Here is a 12,466-nt window from a genome sequence, read left to right on the forward strand (position 1 = left end):
CCCTTTTCGGTGACCAAGCCCCCTTTTCCTGATGATCACGCCCTTTTTGGGTTTTCTTAGTAAAATGGAGAGTTTGTTGTTTTTTTAAATTTTTTATTCTGGTGCAAATTCTGGCGCAGACAGAATTTCTGGCGCTATGCGGCAGAATCTGGCGCACAACGCGTCATAACATGTCGGGTTTGCAATAGTAAATGAGGGCCATTATGTCTGCAAGTTCTGTCCCAACCATGGATCTACAGATCTATTTATCAAACCTTGTGGAGCAGTTGTCCATTGCAACTAGGGCTGCCACCTTTCTTGCAAGAAAAAATACCGCCCATGCTAATCTGCATAATTAATTATATATACGTAACATCACAGGATACATATATGCGGGGGGAAATTTTGTCCTATTCTGACCCCTATAACTTTTTTATTTCTCCTTATATGGGCCTGTAGGAGGGCTCATTTTTTGCACCCTGATCTGTAGTTTTTAACAGTACCATTTTTGTTTTGTTGTGACTATTTGATTACTTTTTTTATTAAATTTGGGAGTTGCAGTTAATTACTAATTACAACTCCCAGCATGCCCTAATACAGCCTGTGGCTCAGAAGCTGCCCCAAACGAAAACTACAACTCCCAGCATGTTGGACAATATAGTAGTTGGATATAGTATAAGTCTGTGTCTCCAGCTGATGCCTCCAGCTGATGCGAAACTACAGGGTGGGCCATTTATATGGATACAACTTAATAAAATGGGAACGGCTGGTGATATTAACTTCCTGTTTGTGGCACATTAGTATATGTGAGGGGGGGAAACTTTTCAAGATGGGTGATGACCATGGCGGCCATTTTGAAGTCGGACATTTTGAATCCAACTTTTGTTTTTTCAATAGGAAGAGGCTTATGTGACACAACAAACTTATTGGGAATTTCACAAGAAAAACAATGATTTGCTCGGTTTTAACATAACTTTATTCTTTCATGAGTTATTTACAAGTTTCTGACCACTTATAAAATGGGTTCAATGTGCTGCCCATTGTGTTGGATTGTCAATGCAACCCTCTTCTCCCACTCTTCACACACTGATAGCAACACCGCAGGAGAAATGCTGGCACAGGCTTCCAGCATCCGTAGTTTCGGGTGCTGCAGAATGGGCAAAACAAGAATTCGAACAGGACCCTCAGTTTATGCAGAAAATTTTGTTCAGTGATACCTCCAAGACTGTTGGAACACAAAAAATGATGGTATGGTGTGGTATATGGGGCACAAAGATAGTGGGGCCATTCTTCATCAATGGAAACCTGAAGGCCACTGGATATGCAAAATTACTACATGATGATGTGTTTCCCTCTTTATGCACTGAAGCTGGCACGTTCCGAGTTTTTCCAGCAAGATGGTGCACCACCACATTATGGGTGTCAGGTCCGAGCATTCCTAGATTAAGTTTCCTGGAAAGTGGATTGGTCATCGTGGGCCAGTTGAATGGCCCCTAAGGTCTCCCGATCTGACCCCCTTAGACTTTTATCTTTGGGGTCATCTGAAGGCAATTGTCTATGCTGTGAAGATACGAGGTGTGCAGTACCTGAAACTACGGATACTGGAAGCCTGTGCTACCATTTCTCCTGCGGTGTTGCTATCAGTGTGTGAAGAGTAGGAGAAGAGGGTTGCATTGACAATCCAACACAATGGGCAGCACATTGAACACAGTTTATAATTTAAATAACTCATGAAAGAATAAAGTTACGTTAAAACCAAGCACCTCATTGAATTTCCCAATAAGTATGTCGTGTCACATGAGCATCTTCCTATTGAAAAAACAAAAGTTGGATTCAAAATGTCCGACTTCAAAATGGCCGCCATGGTCACCACCCATCTTGAAAAGTTTCCCCCCCACATATAATAATGTGCCACAAACAGGAAGTTAATATCACAAACCATTCCCGTTTTATTAAGGTGTATCCACATAAATGGCCCACCCTGTACAACTCCCAGCATGTTGGACTATATAGTAGTATATAGTACAGGTCAGTGTTTCCCAAACAGAGGTGCCTCCAGCTGTTGCAAAACTACAAATCCCAGCATACCAGCATGCTGGGAGTTGTAGTTTTGCAACAGCTGGAAGCACTTTGGTTGGGAAACACTGGTATAGTATATTGTGCAACATTCTGGGAGTTGGAGGATTGGTTGGATAAATACCTGCCATTGCATTGCCGGTATTTTTAATATAAAAATACTGGCAGGGTGGCCAAATTCCGGCTGGGCTGGTAAATACCTGCCAGGTGGCAGCCCTAATTACAACCAATGAATTTTTAGGAGGCTTTTTTTTTAAATAAAAGCTGGATCTGTAAAAATGACAGCTGGAGATCTCTTATTGCATGCAGTGTCAGCAGGTTAGAGCAGGGGACCCTGCTGTCAGTTTCTCTTTAACCAATTACCCCCCCCCCCTTGCATATGACTTTCTAATTTTAAAGCCCCTGTCACCTTCAAATTTTTTCACGACATTCTGAGAAATGCGATGAGAGACTGTGTGTAAGGACTCCTTTTCTTATAATATTCAGATGTTCTCCCACTTGTACCCTAAATTTAGCCACATGGGCTCTCCAGAATGTAGACCACCTGAGTCGTGTTACAGTAGATAAAGTAAATAATTTCCACCTGTACCCCGTTTTTGCTAAAAAAAAATAAAAAAAATAAAAAAAAAGGATTTTGGTATTTTTCCTCCCCCTTTGTCTTCTATAGGCTAAGTTCCCACCTGTTTTTTTTTCTGGCAGTTTTTGGAATACCGCCACTGCAGTTTTTGAGCCAAAGGCAGAAATGTATTCAAAAGGAATAGGACATATAAGGAAGAACTTACACTTCTCCTCCCTTATGGATCCACTTCTGACTTTGGCTCAAAAACTGCAGTGGCAGTATTCCAAAAACTGCCAGAAAAAAACCAAGTGGAAACTTAGCCATATAACTCTTTTACTCTTCTGTCTTGAATAGTCCTAGATCTCCCGTAACCTACAGTTGGTCAGGACTAGCCCGACCAATAACGCTTTTAGCCCTGAGTATAAGCCAGTGTTTATTTTGAAGACTATTTTTTGATTGGATATTCATCCCTACAATATTTTGGATATCTCTAATACAAACAGTTCTGGCAAGTATGCATAAAAATGGGAGTAGACATCATTTTGTTATGTCTGTAACCACTGGTACACGTATGTACAAATGGTAGGAAATTTATATATAACGCTAATAACAATATTGCTTCATTTTATAATGCAGTGACACCAAATGGTAGAGAATGTCTGTTGTATAGTTGACACTTTACTTAAATAAATAACTATAATAACTTGATGAGGAAAACAAGAGGCCATGGGGGGCACTGAGGAATGACTGCTGTCAGTTCTGGCGGATGTGAAACCACTACCTTTAACTTCCTAGTAGTCATCCTGAGTTCTGACATCTGCTTTGACAGATTTCCTGTAATTTTTCTTAAGCCTCTGCTTGTCTGACTGCCCATTGCTGGCTCTATCCTGTCCATTACTGATTAACACCTTCCATTCTGCAGTCAGTTTACTGCTGTATAACTCAGTGGCCTATTCATTGCAGTCACACATAAATTCCGACATCTTACAATGACCTACAGTACATGCCCACTGAATCCTGCAGCTGTCTAGCTGTAATAAGTATACTGTATGTCATCCAGGCTGTCATGCAGATTTTGTAGCAATGCTATTATTGTTATAGTTCCTTTTTGACACTTGGCTGCACTCTACCAAATAATAACGTATTATTCCTAACCACAAATCCTCCTCCTATTCAAATACTGAGTGAATGGCCAGAACCAAGTGTAGCTAAAAGTTGACTTTATATGTGAAATATTACTTGGAATGTCAATGGCTGCTATCGGAAACAATCAAAGTTATCAAATTCATTTGATAACTATGTAAAGTGTATACACCAGGTAAGTTCTTAGGGGGAGATTTATCAAAACCTGTGTAGAAGAAGAGTGGTGCAGTTGTCCATTGCAACCAGATTGCTTTTTTTATTTTTAAAAAGGCCTCTGAAAAATGAAAGAAGTGATCTGATTGGTTACTATGGGCAACTGCACCACTCCCCTTCTACACAGATCTTGATAAATCTCCCCCTATGGGCATTTGTATCCACAGTTTCCTATTCACCCAGCATATGCCAGCAGAGTGTCCTTTAGGCATTTGCTAGGTTAGTATGTGTTGGCATACCTTTTTTTTTTTTTTGCTATGTAGGAAAATGAAGGTTTGCTGTACTACAATTAAATGTGTACTATTCAGTATACATTTTTTTTTATTACAAAGGGAGCCTCTGGACAACATATGCAACTATATGCCTAGTTACATATGGGGGGAAAATGAGGTGCGCTCCTAGTGAAGTATTATTAGGACAGAGCAGGGTGTGCGTAGTGAGTTGCACCTTACCGTGTTTGGTTGTGCTGAGGGCACAACACCTTTAAGTGCCCGTAGATTCGCTGGTGCTTGTAGTCCAATTGCATGGGAGGCTGCCTTTACGTCCTTCACTGTGACCTTCAGGTGCCGGGGCAAAAACTTGATAATCAGGAGAAGAAAATGGGATGTGTTGGTGGCGCCTATTCCCAGTAATACCAATGTGCCAATGTTATTTTTTTTATTTTTATTTTTTTATAAAAGTTATTTTATAAGTAATTTTTTTAATTATAAATAGTTACATATATCACAGCCTTTTATCAGGTGTATATGTGGAAAATACTCCTAGGGAATAACTTAAAAGGAAAGCATATGTGTGAATCAAGCTATTTTTGCTTTTGGTTTTATATCTGGCTTTTACTGTACTTATTGTACATTCATGGTATTGTGAGAAAAAGCCTTTTAGTGATCTTATTTTATTTAATCACATATGCTTTATTGTAGTTGTGCCTCAATATCCATTTGTGTGAAGTGCCATCCTCTTACTCCTCCTTTCTTCTATGCCATTCAGACAGTGCTCCCATCCATAAGGTGGCTACAAATGGAGGCGCATGTGGCCATATATGTCATTTAGCATCCTCCACCACAACTCTGCTGGTTTCGAGTGTACAGTGTGGAGGAGGCTGAGTGACGTGTATGGTCACATGCTCCTCCATGCTCCTCCATCTTATAGACGGAAATGCTGTCCAGGCAGCATGGAGAGACAGGCGGCAGGACGTCACACAAATGGATAGCAGAGCACAAATGTAATAAGGTATACAGTACATGAGACATCATCATAGAGCAAGAAAGTGGCCAATTCCTTTGGGATACATTTACACATTTCTAAAACTATTGGGGAGATTAATCAAAACCTGCGCAGAGGAAAGGTTGACTGGTTGCCCAGAGCAACCAATCAGATCACTTCTTTAATTTTTTAAAAGGCCTCTGAAAGATAAAAGAAGCGATCTTTTCCTCTATACAGGTCTTGATAAATCTCCCTCCAAGTGTATAAACCACCAGAATAGGCATGTTTTTGGTACGGTTTTGGGTGTGTTAACGCACCCAAAAATGCGCACATGTAAAAGCATCTGTCCAAATAAAAAAAACATTTACTTTAGGTTTTTCCATGGATTTCTATGGGAGACAAAAATGCCTGAACAAGCAAAAATGCCCCAAAAAGTGGCATGTCACTTTATTTATCAGAGTGGCTCTAGCTTTTAAATAAAAAAACGCTTCTCCCTTTGAACTCAATAGGAGAGGAAACAAATATGTATTTGAGTTGAAAATTAGAATATCATAAATAGTTTTTTTTACTGTGTATGGCTAAGTTTCTACTTGTATTTTTTTGGAAATACGCCAAGAAAAACCCAATTCTGCCGCATGGCATTTTTTTCGGCCAAAAAACGCTGCGGCCAGATGTTAGCTATAAATCAATGAGAAATCGCAAAATTCTTATTCCACTTGGTGTTTTTCACTTTGGCATTTTTTTAATCCTTTTGGCGTTTTTTAACTTTTTTGGGGGCGTTTTTTAGCTCCTTGGTGGTTTTCCAAAATTGCAGCATGTTGAGCCACTGGCAATTTATTATTCAAAATTGTGGCGTTTTTCTTCCATAGAAGTCTATGGGAGTGAAAAAACGCCAAGAAAAACGATATGTGGGTTTTAACTTTTGGCGTTTTTTCAGGCGTTTTTTATTCTTTTTTGGACTTTAGCAATTCAAAAAAGTGGAGATACCTTTTTTAATAAAATTGTAGGGTACCACAAAAAAAAAAAATTAAAAAGATACAGTAGTGAAGGAAAAAAATGTATCTAACGAAATGTATCTTTTTTATAACAACATTTTTATTAAATTTTAAAATAGGGATCAATTTATGTGGGCGGGTAGGGACCTAAAAATGTAGCCGACAATAATAAAAATGTAGTGTGTGTATGTTTTTCACTTTTTTCTTTTTTTTAAACATTTTTTTAGGTAGTACTACTACTCCCAGCATGGAACACACTGTTCCATGATGGGAGTAGTAGTACCTGTACTAATTGACATATCGCCTGTTGCGAGCCTACTGTATAATTTATAGATGTGGTCGGCCGCTCTTCTATGGTCCCCTGCACTGCCGTATATATACTATACCTATATACCTATTCATATTTCCCGCAGAGAGCTGCGATTGGCCAGATGGTTCCGGCCAATCACAGCTCTCTGTGGGAAATATGAATATGTGTATATATACGTCAGTGCAGGGGACCATAGAAGAACGGCCGGCCGCATCTATACAATATACAGGAGGATCACAGCGGGTGTCAGAAGTGACATCCACTATGATCTTTCCTTAAGTGCAGGTACTACTACTCCCAACATGGAGCACACTCTGCTCGATGCTGGGAAATGTAGTACCTGCATTAATAGACAGATCGCAACAGGTGTCAGAAATTACACTCGCTGTGATCTGTCTATTAATGCAGGTACTACAGCTCCCAGCATGGAGCAGAGTTTGCTCCATGTTGGGAGTAGTAGTACCTGCAGGTAAGTACAGACCACAGCGGGTATCACTCCTGACACCCGATGCGATCGTCCTATCTATTGCAGAGATGGAGTGGCTTTCTCCTGCGCTCGCATCTCTGCACTATACTCCGGCCGGCCACTCACTCATTCATATTCATTTCCCTCTGAGAGCTGTGATTGGCTGCAACCATCCAGCCAATCACCACTCTGGGCGGAAAATATGAATGAGTGATGTTCTATTCACATCACTGGGCGGAGTATAGAGCAGAGATGCAAGCGCTGTATAGAGCCGCTCCACATCTCTGCTATATTATGGACGATCGCATCGGGTGTCACGACTGACACCCGGGGCGATAAGTCTATTAGAACATGTACTACTACTCCCATCATGGAACAGTCTGTTTCATGCTGGGAGTAGTAGTACTACCTAAAAAATTTAAAAAATAGAGAAAAAAAATGTGAAATACACACACTTTATTAAAAATGAATTAAAATGTTGTTATAAAATATATACATTTCGTTAAATAACATTTTTTCCATCACTACTGCATCATTTTTTTTTTTTGGTACCCAACAAATTTTGGGTACCAAAAAAAACTGCCAAGGTGCAATTTCCACACAAATGAAAAAAACACCAGAAAAAACGCCAGACGCACTAAATTGCACTGCCGTTTTTTCAGGCATTTTTTTCAAACCAAAAAACGCAGGACAAAAAACAAGTAGAAACTTAGACTAAAACGCACTGTGGATGTGCCGTTGGAAGTCACAGAGCCACGGCAGAGCAAGCTCTCTGCTACAGCTGGGTAGCTCTGTGTGTGTCTGCTTGTGATTGTGGGCAGGAAATCCACCGCTATGAGTGGACACACAGAACTAGCCGGCCACAGCGCACATTTGATGTGCAGGATTTAAAGCTGCAGTTTTGATGCTGAACATTTCAATGTAAACTTAAAGACTGAACACAGCATCAAATCTGCAACTTCAAAACCTGCGCATCAAATATGCACAGGATACTGTACGTCTGAATATACCCTTAAAAGAAATTGTTCCATGAGTAAATATTACATTTCTCTGGTAGATCAGGCAGAACAGAACACATTTTCAATTGTAAAGGACACTTGTAGAGGACATTTAATGGGCATTAATGCTTAAGGGGCATTATTACTTAAGCAGGAACACTAAGGGAAAACCATTACTTAGTGAGGGCTCTAAGAGGGGGTTCTTTGTTGCATCAATACATCAATACTGACTGAAGGCACTAATGGGCACCACTGCTTAGTGGGGACACTAAGTGATATTACTTCTCAGTAGTGACGCTTAGTGGGCACCATTAATGACTGTTTATTTGTTTTAGGGGTGTGGTATGTGGGATAACATCGTTGGCAGAGCTGCAATAGGCAAACCTTTGTTGCCACCACAAAAAGTCAAACAGTGTGTTTAATGGTGCAAAGACCACAAGCCATGGATAATGGAGGGATAGAAATATGTATAAGATTTGAGGAGTTCAGTTTTACTGTTTTCCCACTTTTGGTCATGTGTATGTCTGGAGATCACATTTATAGCTATGCTGTCTTTTGTTATGGTAGGAAAGGGAAAACATAGGGCTTATGCTCTTAATCTTTTTAGTTCTTAGCAATGTCCCTGGCACAGGATTTATTTTTTACTATAGATTTTACAAAGAGTTAGGGAATAATCATTATGTGTAGGGAAAATGTGATTTAGACATCAATGCAGGAAAGTTTTTTTAAAAGTTAGAATAGTGAGAGTATGGAATGCCCTACACCTGGGGTATTCAACTGGCGGACCGCGGTCCAGATCCGGACCATGGCTGCCAGTCATCCGGACTGCCCGCCGGATCTCCCCTCATTCATTTGTATAGGTGTCTCTAAGACACCGATACAAATGAATAGCCAAAGCCCGAGGCAAGGGAGAACTGTGTTCCTTGCCCGGCCGCCTGGCGATTCTCCCGTGATGCAGGCGACACCATTAGCGCTGCCTGCATCATCTGCCCTGGCCAGGCCTGACTACAAGAGGCCAGAGCAGCGGAGCAGCATGAGACCTCGGACAGGAGCTAAAGCTTAGGTAAATATTTGTGTTCCTCCACGTGTGACTCTCCATTTGTTTTAGATCTACAACTCCCATCATGACCTTCTGTCTGTGCATGAAGAGAGTTGTAGTTTACAACAGCTGGAGAGTCACAGTGTCAAAGTTCATATGGGGGCACAGGGACATCCTTAATTCTGGGGTCACAGTGGTATAATTAATTCTGGAGGCACAGCGGCATCATTAATTCTGGGGACATAGTGGCATAACTAATTCTGGGGGACAGTAGCATGATTAATTCTGGGGGAAAGCAGCATCACTAATTCTGGGGGCATAGTGGCATAATTAATTCTGGGGGCACAGCAGCATCATTAATTCTGGGGACACAGCTGCATCATTAATTCTGGAGGCACAGCAGCATCATTAATTCTGGGGACATATTGGCATAACTAATTCTGGGGGACAGTGGCATAATTCATTCTGGGGACAGTGGCATCATTAATTCTGGGGGCAAAGCAGCATTACTAATTCTGGGGGCCCATTGGCATCATTAATTCTGGGGACACAATGGCATCAATACTTCTTTGGGGCACAGAGGTACAATTAGTCGGTACAGGGCACAGTGTTTATCGAAAATGTATTTGGAGGCATAGCGTGTGGCAGTAAAATTGCAGGGGAATAGTGTTTGGCAGTAATATAGAAGGGGCATAGTATGTGGCAGTAATATACCAGGGGCCCAGTGTGTGGCAGTATTATATTCAGGGAGTACAGTGTGTGGCAGAATTATTTTCAGGGGCACAGTAGGTGGCAGTAATATATTCAGGGGTACAGTGTGTTGTAGTATTATATTCAGGGGCACAGTGTGTGGTAGTATTATATTCAGAGGGTACAGTGTGTGGCAGTATTATATTCAGAGGGTACAGTGTGTGACAGGGTTATATTCAGAGGGTACAATGTGTGGAAGTATCATATTCAGAGGGTACAGTGTGTGGCAGTATTATATTCAGGGGTACAGTATGTGGCGGTATTCAGGTAATACACCATCCACACTTCAGTCGATTGTTTGCTCTTTTCTTCATGGCACTGGGGCCGCTAGGTGTGAACCAGGCATTGCGTTCAGCTCGGACCTTTACCAGATGTCAGACCTGAATAAGCGGAACCTCACTAAAATAGTTGAGTACCCCTGCTCTACACTAAAACATCAGCATTTAAAAAATGTCCACAGGGGAATGTATCATTGTCTGCACTAGGCACAGATTGTAAAAGCCACATAATTTATGCACAAGCCTTTTCAACCTTTATGCTCCTTTCACTAGTAGGCAGGGATTGGCGAAAAAGAGGGCATGAAAGATGACATGTTGTCCTGCTACACTGGATTTACTGCAATTGTTGCTACAGATGTCGTGTTAGTGTAGATTGTAGATGCACCACGCATAGTCCACTTCCCTTCCTGATTTCTAAGAGGAGTACTCCGCTGCTCAGCGTTTGGAACAAACTGTTGGTCCGGGAGCTTGTGATGCCATAGCCCCGCTCCCTCATGATGTCACGCCCCACCACCTCAATGCAAGCCTATGGGAGAGGGCTTGACGGTGTGACAGTTTGTTCCAAACGCTGAGCAGCGGAGTACCCCTTTAAGAGGAGTGCACCTTATAAAAAGTCAGTCAAAATAGCATCTGTGAAACACTAGTCTTGATAAATTCCCCCTATGTTTATCTATGGACAAATGTTATTGAGGGTTATAATTCATCTTGTAGTTTACAATGTACAGTAAATAGCAACAGTTGAACTTGATGAAACTTTCATTTGTAACCTAAAAAACGTAATGCTTCATCTTTATTTTTTGTGTGCATTTTTTCACCAATGACACTTCTATGCCACTTTGTTATTTTCTCACTCCATAAAGAGAATTTTACATGTATTTTTTTGTATTCAAAAGAATTACGTGATACCTCATGTATGCTCTAAGGCTTGGTTCACATATATTAGGAATCCGGCATAGTTTCCCTCCGGTGTGCACCGGAGGGAAACTGATGCTAAAACTGATCATATTAATTTGAATCGGACAGTTTACAATCCTCCAGCGTCTCAATTTTGATGATTGGACACACCGGAGGGCACCGGACAGGGGAACGCAGCTTGCTGCATTCCCCTGTCCGCCATACAGAAACAATGAACGCCAGATGCCATACAACTGATGACAACTTGTCATCAGTTCTGGCATAAACTGCATCGAGATCTAGGCTGAGTCCACCTTTGCTGGATGCCGGACACCCAGCCTAACAGGGATTTAAATGGGTTATCCACCATAAGGTTATTTTAGTACTTACCTGCCAGACGGCAATGCTTCTTTTGGAGCTAAAACGCTATGTTCTGAGTCAACCATAACTTATCTTTTTGTGAAATGGCTATTTCCTGTTGGAGTCCCCTCCCTCCAACTACAAGTCCCATGATTCCTTGTTTGTAAGTGTGAGGTCACTTTTCTCCCTCCCACACATTAGCCACCCCACTCATTGAAACACACCTGTGATCCTTTCCATGCAACAGACCAGTGTTTTCTAACCAGGGTGCCTCCAGCTGTTGCAAAACTACAATTCCTAGCAGAATGATCTCCTTCCCACCCAGCGGTCGCTCCACCCATTGAGGCAAAAACAGGTTCCCTCTAAACATCTGACTAGTGATGTAATGTCTCAGACCACACTGCAACCTGGGGAAACCTGAGATAACACATATTTTGTATGCTGTTAAAAATAAACATTGGGGCAAGAATTGTGAGACCACCATCAAACACAAGTAAAGACACTATATTATGAACTACACTAACTTTACAGTCCCTGTAGCATAGTTAAATAAAAAGAAATCCTGGAATACCCTTTAAAAAGGAAAGGGACCCTAGGGGCCACCAGGGCTGGTGATCAGGAATCAAACATATATATATTTTTTTATTCTGCATCACAATGCTGTCCATTACTACCACAATACCCCTCGACCTACGATGGCCCCGACATACGATAATTTCAACATGCGATGGCCTCTTTTATGCTTTTTTATGTCGGGGCCATCGCATAAACGGCTATCCGGCAGCGCTGACTGCTTCAGTTGCCGCCGGATAGCTGTTTGCGGTGCCCCGTGAGCTCCGGTGACGGTCACTCACCTGTCCTCGGGGCTCCGGCGCATCCTCTTCGGGATCCCCTGCATCGCCGGCGCTCTCCATCGATGTCATCACGTTGCTGCGCACACTGACCCGTCATCCAATAGGAGCTGCGTGCGTAGCGACGTGATGGCGGCGATGGAGAGCGCGGATGCCGGGGAAGCGGAGGCCTTACCGGAGCGTCGGGGACACCTCAGGGACACAGCGACAGCGATGGACGGCGACATTCCGGGCAGCGGTGACGAGCGGTGAAGGTCCAGAGCGTCGGGGACAGGTGAGTACAACTTCGTCTAACAGTGGTCACCAACCTGCGGACCTCCAGATGTTGCAAAACTACAACACCCAGCATGCC

Source organism: Hyla sarda, chromosome 5 (assembly GCF_029499605.1).
Source record: "Hyla sarda isolate aHylSar1 chromosome 5, aHylSar1.hap1, whole genome shotgun sequence".
Lineage (NCBI taxonomy): Eukaryota > Metazoa > Chordata > Amphibia > Anura > Hylidae > Hyla > Hyla sarda.